At 34.8% G+C, this 19,077-nt stretch overlaps 1 pseudogene; it reads left to right on the top strand.

The window, feature by feature from the left end:
* The first annotated feature begins 16,016 nt into the window (after positions 1 to 16,016).
* On the top strand, positions 16,017 to 16,931 carry LOC137771713 (olfactory receptor 8A1-like; annotated as a pseudogene).
* Positions 16,932 to 19,077: the final 2,146 nt, after the last annotated feature.

Raw genomic sequence — 19,077 nt, 5'->3', positions numbered from 1 at the left:
GACATGTATACACTGATGTGTATTAAACTGATGCCTAATAAGAACCTGCAGTATAAAAAAACAAACAAAACAACTAATACTAAACTTTCATTGGGTTATTTGTATGGAAATATGTTAATATAAATGTTTCAGACATTACATGAAATTTCTAAAAATCTTATATTTGTATTTGTATGGAAATATGTATGGAAATATGTTAATATAAATGTTTCAGACATTACATGAAATTTCTAAAAATCTTATATGTTCTGGTATAATGTTATAAGTAGTAATCCTAGTTATTACTTTAAAATGTATATCTCAGAAATAACTAATTTTCTTGTCAACTGCATTATTATGAACTTTCATCAAATCTTTAACCGTGGTCATTTTTAAGTCTTTTGTCATTTACAGACAGTTCTGGGTGTACTCTGATGATTTTGCAAATATGTTCCTATAAAAGGGTTTCATCTTCAAGAAATTCATGGAAAAGACTCTGAGAAGTACAGGTTTCTGGTAACTGACTACTGCTGAACTGAATGAATAAGCATTTTCAGAACTCTAATGAAAAACTGATGAACTCATAAAAGTGCTAAGAAAAAGATCAAGATGAAAAAAAAAATTAATTACATGGGACTGAGTGAACTGATGAGGATGAGTATAATTTTTGTGACTTTCTGTCTGAATTTAAAAAAAAAAAAAATCCCACAAGGACTCAGAGGCAAAGAATATACAAATCAATTTTCACTGCAAAGTAAAGGAGCTGTTACAGTGGAGGATTACTGGACTGAATGTCAATATTATGACATAGTATGAGTGTGTTTCATGTTTGGTAATTGCAATCATTGTTGCTTTTGTTGTGGTCATCCATGTACAATGCTTGGTGTCAGTCTATTTATCTCTTGTAAAAATAAAATACAGTGTGTGTGTGTAAAAAAAAAAAAAAAAAAAGTAAACTATATATTATTGGCATCTTTATGTGCCAGTAAATAAACTTCAACAGCATTGTTCTTAATGGTTTTATAATATGCCTTCAGTGGTACTATCATTTAGTATGTCAGTTCTTTGTTTGACATTTGTTATGTCCAATTTTGACTAAGATAAATACTGCTGAGTTGAATGTGCATTTTTACAAACCTAACCATTTATTTTCTGAGGATAAATTCCTAGAAGTTAAATTGGTAAGTCTAAAGATATACCCTCTGTTAAGAATATTGCTGAAATGTTCTCATGAAAGGTTCAATTACACTCCTGTGAGCAATGTATAAGGGTTTCTTTTCCCCCATGTCTATCCTAACAAGTTCCTAACAAATTGAGCCAATTTGATGCTAAAAATGCCATCACATTAATTCGTGTTTCTGTAAGTAATGTTGGGCTTTAGGAATTTAGTTTTATGTTTCTTGGCCTGGGCCCTTCGTATGTTGTATTTGAGTATTTAAATCTACTTTATTGGGGTATAATTGACATACAATAGAATGAACCCAGTTTATGGATTTATACAGTTCATTGATTTTTAACAAATGTATAATCCCATGCAACCACCTCTCTATCAAGATACATACCATTTTCATTACCCTAAAATGTTCTCTGGTATAATGAATGATCCCCCACTCCTGGTCCTGGTGACTTCTGATTTCAGTCACTATATATTATTTTTGCCTGTTTTTGGCATTTATAAAAATGTAATCATACAGTATTACTCTTTTGTGTTAAGTCTCGTTCACTCAGCATAGTTTTGAGATGAATTCATGTTGTTGCATGCTTTGGTAGTTCATTCCTTTTTTGTTGCTGAGGAATGTTCAATCATATGAATATACCACAATTTGTTTACTCATTCACCAGTTGAGGGAAATTTATATTGTTTACAGTTTGAGACTAACATAAATAACACTTCCATGAATATTCAGCCACATATGTTTCCATTTCACTTGGGCAAATATCCAGGAGCGGAATCACTACATTATATGAAACATGTATTTTTTTATTCTATTAAAATCTGCCAAAGTGTTTTCCAAAGTGGTTGTGCCATTGTACACTCCCACCAGCAATAAATGAGAATTCCAGCTGCTCACCAGTACATGGAATTGTCAGTATTTTTAATTTTGTCATTCTGTTGGCATGCAGTGGCATCTCATGATTTTATTTGCATTTCCCTGATTATTAATGATATTGATTCTCTTTTCATGTCTGATTAGCCATTTATATATCTTATTTGGCTATTTATATATTTCTTACTTGGCTACTGTGTTTTCTTGTTATTGAGTTATAAAAGTTCTTAATATAATCTGGGTATAAGTATTTTGCATATATTTTGAAAATATTTTCTCCCAGTTAGTGGCCTGCTTTTCATTTTCTTAGCAGTGTATTTCAAGGAACAGAGTCTCAGTTTTTATGAAATCCAATTTATATTGTGGTTAGTGCATTTTTGTTCTATCTAAAATTCTTTGTCTGGCCCAAGGTGGTGAAGATATCTTTTCTGCTATGTCTTTTTCTAGACTTTTACTGGTTTTGCCTTAATATTTAGGTCAGTATCCCATTTTGAGTTAATTTTGCTTAACTTTTTATTTTGGAGCATTTCAAATGATGAAAAGTAAACAGAAGAGTATAATAAATCTCTCCGTATCCCTCCTGGTTTCAACAATATCAGCATTATGACAATCTTATATCATCTCTACCTCACTGGCTTCCTAACCTCAATCGATGATGATGGTGACAGTTCTTTCCCAGGTAAAATTTATGTACACTGAAACACACAAATCTTAGCTGTATCATTTTTAACAAAAAGATACACCTCTGAAGCTCACACCATTATCTTAATATAGAACATTTCAGTCATTCCAGAAAATTTCCTTTGTTCCATGCTGGTAATCTCATTCCGCCTGGGAAAACTACTAGTCTGATTTTCTTTCACCTTAAATTAGCTTTGCCTCTTCTATAACTTCATAAAATGAGTCACACATTTTGTGGGGTTTGATCTGGCTTCTTTTGCTCAGCATAATTTCTGTAGATCATATGATAAATCTATTTTTAATTTTTTGGGAACCTCCCTATTGTTTTCCATAGTGGCTGAACCAATTTCATTCCCACCAACAGTGTACAGGGGTTCCTTTTTCTCCACATTCTCAGCAGCACTTGTTATCTCTTGTCTTCTTAATAATAGCCATGCTAACAGGTGTGAGATGATATCTCAGTATGGTTTTGTTTGCATTTTCCTGATGATTAGTGATGTTGACGTAACTGTTTGGCCACTTGGATGTCTTCTTCAGAAAAAAATGTCTATTTAGTTCCTCTGCCCATTTTTTAATCATATTTTGTTATTGAGTTGTATGAATTCTCTATATATTTTTATATTAACCCCTTATCAGATATGTGACTTGCAAATATTTTCTCCCATTCTGTAAGTTGCCTTTTTATTTTGTTGATTGTGTCTTTTGCTCTGCAGAAGCTTTTAAGTTTGATGTAGTCCCATTTGTTTTTGATTTTTGATTTTGTTGTTTATGCTTTTGGGGTCATAGCCAAAAAATCATTGCAAGACCAGTGTCGAGGAGATTCTTCCCTATATTTCCATCTAGACGTTTTATGGCATCAGATCTTATCTTTAAGTTTTTTAAGTTAAAATTAATTTTTGTGAGTGGTGTAAGATAGTGGTCCAGTTTCATTGTTCTGCATGTATTTATCCAGTTTTCCCAGCAACACTTCTTGAAGAGGCTATCCTTTCCCCATTCTTGGCTCCCTTGTCAAATACTAATTGACTGTATATGCGGGGGTTTAATTCTGGGCTCCCTGTTTTGTTCCATTGATCTATGTGAACGTGGTATGCCTTTTCCTTTGTGTCTTTGATTTCTTTCAACAGACTCTTGTAGTTTTCATTGTACAGATCTTTCACTTCCTTGGTTAAACTTATTCCTATATACTTCATTGATTTTGATGCTATTGTGAATGGTATAGTTTTCTTTATTTCCTTTTCAGATGTGTATAGAAATACAGTGATTTCTGTATGTTAATTTAATATCCTGCAACTTTACTGAAATTATTGATTAGTTCCAAAAATTTGTTGGTTGATTCTTTGGGATTTTCTATATACAAAATCGTATCATCTGCAAATAGCAACATTTTTACTTCTTTTCTGATTTGGATGTCTTTTATTTCCTTGTCTTGCCCAATTGCTCTAGCTAGGATTGAATAAGAATAACTAGGATTGAATAAGTACTGCATTGAATAAGAGTGGTGAGAGTAGGCATGCTTGTCTTGTTCCTGAAATTAGAGGGAAATCTTTCAATTATTCTCCATTGAGTGTGTTAGCTGTGGCTTTGTCATATATGGCCTTTACTAAGTTGAGATTTGTTCATTCTATACCTAATTTGTTGTATTATCATGAAAGAATGTTCTATTTTGTCAAATGCTTTTTCTGCATCTACACTGATGATCATGTGATTTTTATCTTTCATTCTATTAATGTGATATATTTCGATTATTGATTTGCATACGTTGAACCACCTTTGCATCCCAGGGATAAATCCCACTTGGTCATGGTGTGAAAACCTTTTAATGTGTTCTTGAATTTGGTTTGATAATATTTTGTTGAGAATTTTTGCATCTATATTCATCAAGGATATTAGTCTATAGTTTTCTTTTCTTGTAGAGTCCTTATTTGGCTTTGGTATCAGGGTAATACTGGCCTCATAGAATGAGTTTGGGAGTATTCCCTCCTCTTCAACTTTTTGAAAGAGTTTGAGAAAGATTGGTATTAATTCTTCTTTAAATGTTTGGTAGAATTTGCCAGTAAAGCCATTTGGTCCTGGGGTTTTCTGTATCAGGAGGTGTTTGATTACTGATTCAATCTCTGCTCATTATTGGTCTGTTCAGATTTTCTATTTATTCCTGATTCAGTCTTGGTAGTTTGTGTGTTTCTAGGAATTTGTCCAGTTCTTCTACGTTATCTAATTTATTGGCATATAATTGTTTATAGTTTGCTCTTATGATCCTGTGTATTTCTGTACATGTGATGAAGACATTACAAGTGTCTTCTCTTTCATTTCTAATTTTATTTTTTGAGTCCTTTCTCTTTTTTTCTAAGTTAATCTAGCTAAAGGTCTGTCAGGTTTGTTTATATTTTCAGAGAACCTGCTCTTAATTTCACTGAGCCTTTCAATTGTTTTCACTGGTCTTTATTTCATTAATTTCCATGTAGATCTTTATCATTACATTTCCTCTGCTAACTTTGGGTTTAATTTGTTCTTCTTTTTTTAGTCTTTTGAGGTGTAGAGTTAGGCTGTTTATTTGAGATCTTTCTAATTTCTTTCTTTTATTGAAGTATAGTTGATTTACATTATTATATTAGTTTCAGGTGTGCAACATAATGATTCAATATTTTTATAGATTATACTCCATTTAAAGTTATTACAAAATAATGACTATATTTTCCTGTGCTGTACAATATATCCTTGTTGCTTATTTATTTTATACATGGTAGTTTGTATCTCTTAATCTCCTACCCCTATATTGCCCCTCCCCCTTCCCTCTCCTCACTGGTAACTAGTAGTTTGTTCTCTGTATCTGTGAGTCTGTTTCTGTTTTGTTACATACATTCATTTGTTTTATTTTTTTAGATTCCACATATAAGTGATAACACAGAGTACTTGTCTTTCTCTGTCTGACTTATTTCACTAAGCATAATACACTCCAGATCCATCCATGTTGTCGCAAATAGCAGAATTTCATTCTTTTTATGGCTGAGTAATATTCCATTTTATATATATATCTATCTATCTATCTATCTTACATCTATTTATCCATTCATCTCCTGATGGATCTAATTTCTTAATATATGTATTTATTGCCATAAACTTTCCTCTCAGAATTGTTTTTGCAGGATCCCATGGGATTTGATATGTTGTATTTCCATTTTCATTTGTTTCAGATAATTTTTCTCTTTTGATTCTTCTTTGACCCATAGTTGATCAGAAGTGTGTTGTTTAGTTTCCACATATTTTAGATTTTCTAGCTTTCCTCTTGTTACTGATTCCTAGTTTTATACCATTGTAGTCAGAAAAGATAAAAAAAAAGGGGGGGGGGAGAAAATAAACAAACAAAACCCAAGACAAATACCAAAGTCAAAAACTAACAAGCAGCAACAACAACAATCAAAAGAAAAAAAAAGAAAACAAACAAAACCCTAAGACAAATGTTAAAAGCAAAAAACAAACGAAACAAAAATGAAAAAAGAAGCAAACAAAAAAGAAGAGAACCACCAAACAAATAAAAGAACCCCAAAACAAAAACAAACAATAAAAATAAACTAAAAACAATAAACAAATCAAAAGCAGAAAGCAAACCAGTTACGTGGAGATTTTCTTGCCTTTTTGGAAGTCTGAGGTCTTCTGCCAGTGTTCAGTAGATGTTCTGTGACAGTCGTTCCACATATAAGTGTATTTTTTATGTATCTCTTGGGAGAAGGTGAGCTCCATGTCTTACTCCTCCACCATCTTGAAGGTTCTCCCTGTAGTCAGAAAAGATAGTTGGTATAATTTCAATCTTCTTAATTTTGCTAATGTTTGTTTTGCATCCTATCATATGGTATATTCTGGAGAATGTTCCATGTGGACTTGAGAAGAATGTGTATTCTGCTGCTGTCGGATGTTCTGTATATGTCAAGTTCATTTAGTCTAAAGTATGCTTCAATTCCAATGTTTCTATGTTGATTTTATGTCTGGAAAACCTATCCGTTGCTCCCAGTGGGGTATTAAAGTCCCTTGCTATTATTGTGTTGTTGTCCCTTCAGATCTGTTAGTATTTACTTAGTAGATTTAGGTGCTCTGATGTTGTGCATATATATTTATGGTTATCATATCTTCTTGATGTAGTGACTCCTCTATCATTATGTAATGACCTTTTTTGTCTCTTGTTATTATTTTTGGTTAAACTCTATTTTGTCTGATATATGTACCGCTATCCCTGCTTTCTTTTGGTTTCCACTTGCATGGATATCTATTTCCACCCTTTCACTTTGAGCCTATGTGTGTCTTTAGAGCAGAAATGAGTCTCCTGTAAGCAGCATATAGTTGGGTTTTATTTTTGTCTATCCAGCTACTTTGTGACTTTTGATTGGTAAATTCAGTCTATTTATATTTAGGGTAATTACTGATGTGTAAGGATCTTACTACTGCCATCATACTATTTGCCTTCTGCTTGGTTTGTATCTCCATTGTTTCTTTTTCCTTCTTTTTCTGCCTGCCTTTTTAAATTGGTAGTTTTCCATGGCAGTATGCTCAGTCTCCCACTTTTTTTATTTTTCAAGAATCTACTCTAGATTTTTGCTTTGTGGTTACCACAAGACCTACATAAAACATCTCATAGATTAAACAATCCATTTTACGCTGATAGCAACTTATCTTCATTCACCTACAAAGGCTCCACCCTTTTACTTCTCTTCTGCTGGAGAGGATGCTGCTGCTGCTGCTGCCAAAAGTTCAGTCCCTTTCAGAGTGGATCTAGGGAATATGCCCACCTTGATGAGTTCCTTCCTCTCCTCTGCATCAAAAGTCGTATGTCTCACTCCAGTGGCTTCCAGAGTCTCCTGTCAGGCAGGCTGCAGTGTCATCAGATGTTTTGACAACATGCTTTACAGAAGAAGAAAATGGAGTAATACAGTTTAGATACTCAAAAACTTAAATGTGAACCAAGGAAGATTAATTTTTCTATAGCCAATCTGATTTCAAATATAAAAGCTGCAGATACACTGCTATTAACTGATTAAAAACACAGGGGATCTTGTTGCTGTGAACAAACTTTAGATAACCAACATTACTAAACAGACATGGGTAGCATTAAGTATTTTTTAACCTTTAAATCTAAGAAGGGTGGTTGCCAGGGGTTGGGTGTGGGGGAAATGGGGAGATGTTAGTCAAGGGTACAAATTTTCAATTGTAAGATGAATAAGTTCTGGGGATCTAATGTACAGCATGGTGCCTCTAGTTAATAATACTGAATTAAATACACACTTAAAATTTGCTAATAGAGTAGATTTTAAGTGTTCTCAGCACGAAGAAAAGGTAACTATGTGAGGTGATGGATATGTTTATTAGCTTGATTGTGGTAATCATTTCACAATATATATATATATATGTCAAATCATCACATTGTACACCTAAAAAGCCACATGTACAACTTAAATGTATATAATTTTTATTTGTCAATCATATCTCAATAAAACAGTAAAAATAATAAAATGAAAAATATAAAACTAAGAAAGATTAATTACCAAAAATTACAGCAAAGTTTATTCTATATTGATGAAAAAAACAGTTAACTAAAATTAAACAGGCTTTTTTTTTTTTTAACTAAATTCAGTGAATTTGGTTATGGGGAAATGTCCAATACAAAAAGATATAAAATAAAGCCTTTTAATAATAAAGACCATAAATATAGTTTATTGTACATAAAGATGAAAACTAATGATGAATAGTAACCAGGATGGTAGTTACTGATGGCAAAGGCAATGATGTTGGTGAAGGTGATGATGATGTTCATGGTAATGACTGATGTGGTCAAGGTAATGATGATGATGATAATGATGAGGCTAAAAATGTCCTAGTGCTGGCATGAGGTACCAAATGTACCAGGCTACAGGGTAACTCTCCCATTAGACGAAAAATTAACACACCTGGGAGGTAAAACATCTTTCATACTGCAAGAGTAAACCCAGACTAATTGCTCATTCAATGAGGACCCAGTCTCTGGAGCGGCTGCATTCCAGGAGAAATTCTACCTATATATAAACATACTCAGTGCTCCCAATCTCAGTGACCCATTTCTATGACTGTGTTCACCCCTTTCACTGGAAATAGATGTAAATCTTGTAGCTTTCTATTTTCTGGTATTTATTTCTTGATCACTGAAAACAAAGTACCTCCTAAGATTTCCAGGTAACAATGTTCCAGTTTTCCTCAACACAGGTATTCAATTATAGTTTTAAGGCAATTGTGTAAGATGAGAACAAAATAACTTCCATGAGTTACCATTTCTACTACAGACCTTTTATATATACTCTTTTCAATCATATATCCCCCTTCTCTTGGTGCTTTTCCCCCACTTGCAAAGGAAGTATAGTTGTTTTCATAATTCTGATCGTTGTCATTAGCAGCAATTCTGAGCTTCTGGTGAGATGATAAAACTAGTGGTAAGATTTTTAGCAACTAATAAGAAATTTTGAGATCATTTATAACATTAGCTAGAAGATTACAGGAATAAAACTTAGATTTCTGTTGCCAACAATTTTCTATTCATTAGAAAAGGTGTTCATGTCAAGAGGCAGGAAATAAAATCTCTGCTTTTTAACAATATTCTGTTGTATAAGGAACTTTGATTCCTGGTAATGATATATTTTTGTGGATTTTCTGTTCATTATTTTTGGAGACTCCAATTTGAGGGAAGGGGATATGAAAGATATCTTTTAAATCTACTGTCACTATCTAGATGAAATTTGTCTATCTCTTTTTTTAAAAAATTGAAATACAATTCAAAATTCTGTTACTAGTTACTCGCTAGTTATCTCACTGCCAATAATTTAAGGTATAAAATTTATGAGAATGCAGATTACCTTCAATGCCAAAATGAACACAAGTAATATTATTGCTGTTGTTGCTGAGCAAGTGAGTCAATGTCTTTTAATGCTGCACAACAAAGCAGGTTACAAACCAAAAGGTATAATATGCTCACTTTTAGTAAAAAAAGAAACATGTATAATAATACACATATATGTAAATGCATATATGCATAGAAGATCTAGTAGAATATACATATAGCAATTTTAGATTCTTAGTCGTTAGAATATGATGATTTGATTTTGCCAATCTGTATGTTTACTTTTCTACAGTGCAGATATATTGCTTTTGTAATTTAAAAAAAATTCCGGAAATATAGCAATAAGATCACTCCTTGGCCTTAAGGTACTAAATTAAGTTTATTTAAAATATAAAAATAAAGTGCCACAAAGAGACAAGTTATAGCAAGAGAGCATGGTATGGTGGAAGGCAAAACAGACTCTGTTGCCACTACTCAACTCTGCAATTCTACCGGAAAAGCAGCATCAACAATGCATAAAGGAATGAACATGGCTTTGCTCCAACGAAACTTTATCATTATAAAGTAGACAGTGAGCTGGATTTGACTGAGTTTGCTGAACCCTGTCCTGGAGAGTAGATAATATAATGTAGCATCTCTCTTTTCTTCTATGCTCTCCTCATACTAGGAAATAAAGAGTACATCTCAATATTGTGCAGCCACAATATTGCCATAGCCATAGCTGTGTGGATTTATAAGTCTACAAACCAAAGGAGAGGAAAGGGTACACAGATTTAGAGACAGAAGAATTAGGTTCAAGTTTCAAGTCACCACTAGTAAATTTTGTGACCTTTGAGGAAGCCATAAAATCTCAGCACTTCAACCTGGAACTAACATAGTGTTGTAGGTCAATTATTCAACTAAAAAAAAAAAAAAAGTAAGGGAGTAGTACTTGAGACTAGTCTCTAAAGGAAATATGTGTACAATAAAAGATTATAAAAATATTAGTAATTATTTGAGGAGAAAATTAAAATAGCAGGAATATAAATTTTTTCAGCTTAGAAATACATCTCAGAGATAGGATGTCTCTGAGTATCATCTCCATATGTATTGGTGCATGCCTCCTGGAGAGCATATCTATTATTTGTATATTTTGTCTCTGAAGACAGTGGAGTCATGGTTTGATAGTATGATCTGATGCTATAATTAATAATAATAGATATTGTTGACCACTTATTATATGCAATACTATGGGCTAGGGGCTGTCCACTGTGAGGTAGATATTATTATTATCATTATTGCCAATTTACAGACATGAACTTACTTGCAAAGCAGAAAAAGAGTCACAGATATAGAAAACAAATTTCTGATTACCAAAGGGGGAAGGTGAGGGGTGGGATGAATTGGGAGATTGGGATTGACATATATACACTACTATATATAAAATAGGTAACTAATGAGAACCTACTGTATAGCACAGAGAACTCTACTTAATGCTCTGTGGTGACCTGAATGGAAATGAAATCTAAAAAAGAGTAGATATACGTATATGTATAACTGATGCACTTTGTTGTACAGCAGAAGCTAACTCAACATTGTAAAGCAACTATACGCCAATGAAAATTTATTAGAAAACGTATGAATGGCACCTCAGTTCCACTGAAGTCCAGCAGGACCCAGTTCTAGGAGAAATTCATTAAGTGACAAAGTCCAGTGCTCGTGAAAGTTGATGCTTCCTTGTATGATAAATGCATTATCTCTGACCTTCCATGAATTTTACATTCAGATGCTCAGGAAAATGTTTACAGGGGTGGCTTCTTCCCTTCCAACTCTATTCTGTGACTGGCCCTCATAATTTTTGTAAGAATTCTGATTGTACCTAACACAGTCTTCATTTTTGTTATATTGTTCAGAGAGAAATGAATGATTGTCTATTTTGAGTATTAAAAAAAAAATAATGCTTAGAAGTAAAAAGTTTACATAACTTGCTTAAAATCACATAGTGAAAGTCAGAACTGGAATTTAACCCACCTCTGTCTGCTTTTTGAGTCTACACCTTTAACTACCACACTAAATGTCAAGTATAATATTTTAACACAATTATGCCTTTTTATTAAAAATACAATCCCCATTAATGCCACCAGTAAAAACTACAAGGGAACACAGTATTTTAATCAATATTTACTTTTAAAAAATAATGCACCCACATACTTTAAAATTCAAATGCTACTAAAAGAGTAGTAATGAAAACTAACACCTTCCCCAAGCATCCCCACGTCCACTCTGCTGCCCAGAGGAAACCACTTTCAAATGTCTGTTTCCTCTGGTATTTACCTCTATGTTTCTCCACTATAGCTTACCATGCTCTTTGAGGATTTTACTATTTTAGACATTATTCATGGCCTAAAATAGGACCTAAGACGTAATAGTTATTAATAAGTATTTGTTGAATGCATTACTTCCACTTAATGTAGATGCAGAATTATCTAACACTCCCCCACCTCAGGACCCCTCCCTATTCTCCCCAAACAGTATAATACAATTTTTGATTCTCAGTAGTTAATGCCTACAAGATTAGAACTATGATAATGCAGACTCATTATCATACTTAATTCTGCAGTGAATCATCACTGCAGAGCCAAATATTGTACTTTTGATTATGTTTCCTTATTTGTACTACTTGTAAGTTTCCTGGAATTGTAATAATTGCCCGATAATAAATATCACTCCTTTATATTTGCTCATGCTCCATACTATCTAAGTACCGATTACTGTTATTTTCCAAATGTTCAAATGTTTGATTCAATCTCCCAATTTCATTTCTCTCCTGAAGGCCTTCATGCTCTGTCCTTTCTGGACTCACTCTCCTAGAGTTCCCTTTGCTGCTCTCCTGTGTTTGATCCTCTCTTATCCTAGGTCCCAGTCTTGACATTGAGATGCCTCATCTCATTTCTGCTCTTTATATTTTATATACGATTGTCTCTCTCTCTCCCCCCATATCTCTCCCCCCATATCCCTCTCTGGCTAGGTATTTTTTAGTTTATTGATATTTTCAAAGACTGGTTTTCATTTCATTGATTTCTTTCTACTGTTTATCTGTTTCCTATTTCACTGATTTCTGTGATTATGTATATTATTTCCTAAATTCTGATTATTTTTGTCGTTTATTAAGGTGGAAACCTAGATGAATGATTTTAGAATTTCCTTCTATTCTAAAATGGCATTTAATGACAAGTTTCCCTCTTAGAGTTGTTTTAGCAGCATTCCAAAAATGTTGATTGATGTATCTTCATGTTCATTCAGGTCAAAATGTTATTTTCTAACTTAATTTATGACTACTTTGACCCATGTGTTATTTTAAAGTATGCTGTTTAATTTTCAACTAGTTGATGATTTTCCGAGTATCTCTCCATAAATTATTTATAGTTTGTTTTGGTAAGGGTACTGTATCTGATTTCACCTTGTTAAAGATATGGTGGTTTGTTTTATTGCCCAGAATAGGTTTTATCTTGAAACTCTTCTATGTGTACCTGAAAGATTGTGTATTCTGCTGCTTCTGTGTGGAGTGTTCCAAAAATGCCAATTTGTGGGTGTTTTCTATGTCATTACTAATTTTTCTACTAGTTCCATCAATTAGTAAAAATAAAGAGTATTGCAATCTTGAACTAATGGTGGACTTGTATATTCTCCTTTCAGTTGTCAGTTTTGGTTCATGTGTTTTGAAACCCTGTTAATAGGTGAACTTGTTTAGGAGTCTTATGTCACCTTAATGAACTGACTTCTTTATCATTCTGAAATGTCCCTTCTTATTTCTAGTAATATTCCTTGCTTTGAGATCTACTTTCTTTAATGCTGATATGGTCACTTCAGCTTTCTTTCGTTGATATTTGCTTGGTATATTTTTTCAATACTTATAATTTTAGCTATTGGTGTCTTTATATTTAAAGTGGATTTCTTGAGAAAGCATATAGTTGGGTAATGCCTTTTATCCAATGTGACTATCTCTGCATTTTCATTACAATATTTAAACTATTTGCATTTAAATCAGTCATCAACATGGTTTAGTTTAAATCTACCATCTTGCAACTGTCCTTTATTCCAATTTTTCTTTTTCCTTGCCTACTTTTGGACTGACTCTTTTGATGATTATATTTTATCTCCACTATTAGCTTATTAGCTATAGTTTTTTGTTTTGTCTTTTATAAATTTATTTATTTATTTATTTATTTTTGGCTGTGTTGGGTCTTAGTTTCTGTGCGAGGGCTTTCTCCAGCTGTGGCAAGCGGGGGCCACTCTTCATCGCGGTGCGCGGGCCTCTCACTGTCGCGGCCTCTCCCGTTGCGGAGCACAGGCTCCAGATGCGCAGGCTCAGTAGTTGTGGCTCACGGGCTTAGTTGCTCTGCAGCATGTGGGATCTTCCCAGACCAGGGCTCGAACCCGTGTCCCCCGCGTTGGCAGGCAGATTCTTAACCACTGCGCCACCAGGGAAGCCCCAGCTATAGTTTTTTTATTATTTAGTTGTTGTTCTACGTTTTGCAATATTCATCCTTTCTGGATTTGTCCACCTGGAGTGTGGCATGGAATCATTGGTACAACTGTTGGGCTTCCGATGTACTTTTCCCTCCTCTCAGGAATCAGTTTGGTGCTGCCTGTTGTCAAATGTCTGGAAATGGTTGTTTCATAGGCCTTGTCTGGTTTTCCGGTTGTTTATGGTGTAAATACAATTCCAGTATGAGTGGGTGGAAGTACCTTCATGGGTGGAAGTACAAGCACACTCACTAACTTTTAACTACTCTGAATATGTTTTGAAATCTTCAGATTAAAAAAAATGTTTTTTTTCACTCACATGGAACTTTTCTTTGCTCATCCATAAACTCAGGATTGGATTTACATTTACCACTTGACAATTTCTCAACAGAATCTACCAAATTACTTCGAGAAGGCAATTTATCAGCAGAAAAATACTCTCTGCTCTTACATATTGTTTCCTTCAGTTTTTTCTCATTGGAAAGAAAGGAGAAATGAAGAAAAATCATCGCAAGAACATGTGATGCCCAGTGAAAGGAGGTGCATCTCAAGACCAACTTAAACTGGCATTTTGACTTAGCTATACCAAGATTTCTTCCAAGGAATCTCTTGGGCATCTACATATAATTACCATCAGCCAAAAATCTTCTTGATCATAGGTTGACTCTAAAAACAGACAAACAATAAGTAGTAATTTGGAAATCAACAGCATAGAAATAGAAAAATGGTGAAACAACCAGAAGGCAAGAAGGGGACAAAGGAAAATGTCCACATCCCACTCAAATCATTTTGCTCTTGATCCGTAAGTTGTATTGTGTTATATTTCTACTTCCACCTACTCCTAAGCCTGATCCAAGCTGAATTTTTCCTGAGTTCTTTCAACGCAGTGGAGAGCAATCAGTCTCAAACTCTTCCTCAGGAACTTTATTTGACTCAGGATAAACTGCATTCCATGCCAAAATTTCAAACTACAAAATCATTCTGGTTCCAATAAGCACAAAACTTGAAAAAAAATCTTTGCTACCTTTAGCTGAACTTTGCCGCCTACCGAGAAACATAGTGCTCAATGCCCAAAACATGCCAATATATCAGAATTACTATAAGTAGAAACCAGACATCATTATTTTTTAAATCTCACCAGGTGATTTTTATGTGTAATTAAAACTAAGAATAACTATCCTTGGACCTCAGGTTCAATGAAAAATTTGGAGACATGCCAGATGCCTAATGAAAATTTATCTTTGTATAGCAACTGAATATTTGGAAAATATTTCCATGTATATTATTCCACTATATTTCTGAACTTTGGAAATTGATGTTGTAACTCCATTTAATTATCAAATGTGGAAACTGATTTGTCACTCAGTAATTGGAAGGGCTCTAACTACCAGCCCACGCTACCTGGATTTGAGATAAGGTGACCGCATGTTTTCATTTTATGGGTAATATTTTGGGATTGCATAGATGACAAGGGACTTTCTCTTTCTGGAGAAAAATTCAACCCAAACCCATAAATAAAACACACTTTTCGTTACCTTCAGGGTACTTGAGAAACATGAGGGTGGTAAAAGCTCCAGGGATGGGCCTTTTTTCCCCACCTTCATATTCTTCAGACCATGCCAAACTCATCTGAATCCTAGAAAATATTAAAAGGAGTAAAGAGAGAAACAATTAGGAAAAAGTGAGTTCAAGATCACTCACTCAGGAACAGAGGCTAGTACCTAGCCTCACCAGAAAGGCTCATTTCACCGTTTTTCCTCAGTATATGCAGGGGCTGCTGCACCAATGCTCAACTTCCTTATATAAAATGACATAGTACAATGAAGACAGACCTCTGTGTCCTCAATCTGGAGTTGATTGAATCCTGGGATGTGTATCCGCTGACAGCAAGGACTGACTGTATATATCCTTTCATAGGCTCTTCTTTCTTACCTCCACAGGGCTCCCAGAGGAGAATGGCTGCAGAAAATCACTCTACAGTGACAGAGTTCATTCTTGGAGCTTTAACAAATCAGCCAGAGCTCCAGCTCCTCCTCTTCCTCCTCTTCCTTGGGATCTACTTGGTTACCATGATAGGGAACTTGGGCATGATATCACTGATTTGCCTGAATGCTCAGCTTCACATCCCCATGTACTACTTCCTCAGCAACCTGTCACTCGTGGATCTCTGCTACTCCTCTGTCACTACCCCTAAGATGCTGGTGAACTTTGTGTCAGAAAAGAACGTCATCTCCTATGCAGGGTGGATGTCCCAGCTCTACTTCTTCCTGGTGTTTGTCGTAGCTGAGTGTTACATGCTCACAGTCATGGCCTATGACTGCTGTGTCACCATCTGCAGCCCTTTGCTTTACAATATCATCATGACATCAAGTCTGCTCCCTGCTGGTGGCTGGGGTCTCTGTCATGGGGCTCATTGGCTCAACCATAGAGACTGGCCTCATGTTGAAACTGTCCTATTGTGAGATCCTCATCAGTTATTACTTCTGTGATGTTTTCTCGCTCATGAAGCTCTCCTGCTCTAGCACCTCTGATATTGAGATTACAACTTTCTTTTTGTCTGGATTTAACATCATAGCCACCAGCTTAACAGTCTTTGTTTTCTATGCTTCATCCTCTCCAGCATCCTCCACGTCCCCTCCACAGAAGGAAGGTCCAAAGCCTTCAGCACATGCAGCTCCCATCTTGCAGCTGTGGGATTATTTTATGGGTGTACTTCGTTCATATACTTAAAACCCTCCCCAGCCGGTTCCCTGGCCCAGGAGAATGTGGTCTCCCTGTTCTGTACCACAGTGATCCCCATGCTGAATGCCCTAATCTACAGCTTGAGGAATAAGGAGGTAAAGGCTGCCATGCAGAAAACATAAGGAGAAAACTCTTTAGGTGCAAATGTCACCATTCTTTCTCAGGTTGAAAATTGGGAGAGAAATATAGGGGAGAAACCCTCTAAACATTTATACACACATGAATAGAGAACAGCCATTTCTCAACATGACTGATTGAATGCATTTACTCATTTTTTCCTCTTCCCTTTCTCCCTTTCACATCTCTCATGCCGTGAATCTTGCTGGTTTGAAGTTCATGTTTTATTTTCCTTTTGGGATCAGTTGTTTGGTTTATCCTTTGTCCTCTGGTAAACATGTATCTTGTTTATAACATAAATTTAGAACTTTCAGCAGTGAGTTTAAGAGAGCTGTCTGTTGATTTATTCTCCTCTATAGAGAAGTATTACCCAAACTAAAAATAATTTGCACTTGAGAGTACACAGACAAATAGAGATGGATTCAAAAGTCACAAGAAATAGCAAATAGTCTCCTTCTCACCCAGCTTTATCCCTCTTTTCTCTTTCTTATTATATTATTACTATCTCATTCCTGCCACGATTATTTAAATGGTCTCTTCACCCAATTATTATCATCATCATCATCATCATCATCATCATCACCATCATAATTATCATCATCACATCACACTTTCATGGATGCTAGGCAATCTTCTAAGTGTTTTACGAAATTATCTCATTTCTCAGATGAGGAAACTTTGGTTTAGAGAGGTTAGGTAACTTTCTCATATTACATAGCTGGTAAACAGTTAACACTGAGATTCACACCGATAGTTCATCATCCCCCCTCTCTTGGCCAACAGTCTCTCTGTGCAGCCTATTGATCTTAGCATAATTATAACCTTCGAATTTCAAATGTTTCCTGAAAATAACTTCCCTTTCTTCCACTATCTTCCCACAGCTCCCTGACAGCCAAGGAATATTAGATATTCCTGTAGTCTTTTCTCCACTCTAAATAACTGACATTCTGCCACATCTGCCAGTATGACTCAGTAAATCCAGTTGGCATGGGATAAAATGTCTTCCACCATTTGATTGAAACAGTGTGTTAAAGAGTTATTTACTTTGCACTGCAAAGGTTTGTGGGCATTCTTTTCATTGTCATTCATAATTATTTAGGATAATACTGAACTAATTATCAGTCTTTTGTCATTTTTAATTATTTTAGGTACAGTACTTCATCACTCAGACATAGAAAAATGAATAATCCTAAATTTCTCAAGCAGAAAGGGATTTAATACAGGAAACTAAATGCTCACAGTATTTTTTTGCTATTTTTAGCAGTTTGGTTTTTTTTTAATAACAGTCTCAGGTGCACAGCAAAACTGAAAGATGGTACCAAGATTTCCCATGTATTGTCTGCCCACCACAAATGCATAGTCTCCTCCATTAACAACCTCCTCTATGCAAGTGGTACATTTGTTAAAATTGATGAACCTACTTTGACACATCATTACCACCCAAAGCCCATAGTTTACATTTAGGGTTGGTATTGTCATTTATGGGTTTGGACAAATGTATAATAACATGTATCCATTATATGTATAACCATTATAGTTTCATACAGTGTAGTTTCACTGTCCTAAAACTCCTCTGTGCTCTACCTACCCTTTCCTTTCTCCCCCAGAACCCTGGCAACCACCCATCTCCCTACTGATCCATAGTTTTGCCTCTTCCAGATTGTCATAGAGTTGGCTTCTTTCAGTTACTAATACGCATTTAAGTTTTCTCTATGTCTTTTCATGCCTCGATAGCTCTTTTCTTTTTAGCACTGAATAATGTTCCATTGTCTGGATATATCACATTTTATTTATCCTTTCCCCAACTGAAGGCTGTCTTGTTTGCTTCCACGTTTGGGGCAATTATGAATACAGTTGCTATAAACATCTGTGTGTAGGTTTTTGTGTGGACATAGGATTCAACTTCTTTGGGTAAATACCAAGGACCACAATTGCTGGATTGTATGGTAAGAGTATGTTTAGCTTTGTAAGAAACTGCCAAACAGTCTTCCAAAGTGGCTGTACCATATTCCATCCTCACCAGCAATGAATAAGTGTTCCTGTTACCCTGCATCCTCACCAGCACATGGTGTTGTCAGTGTTCTTGATTTTGGTCATTCTAATAGGTATGTAGTGGTATCTCATTATTGTTTTAATTTGCATTTCCCTGAT

The sequence above is a fragment of the Eschrichtius robustus genome, chromosome 11, assembly GCF_028021215.1.
Source record: "Eschrichtius robustus isolate mEscRob2 chromosome 11, mEscRob2.pri, whole genome shotgun sequence".
In the NCBI taxonomy this organism is placed as follows: domain Eukaryota; kingdom Metazoa; phylum Chordata; class Mammalia; order Artiodactyla; family Eschrichtiidae; genus Eschrichtius; species Eschrichtius robustus.
This window is presented reverse-complemented; position numbering and strand designations above follow the sequence as displayed.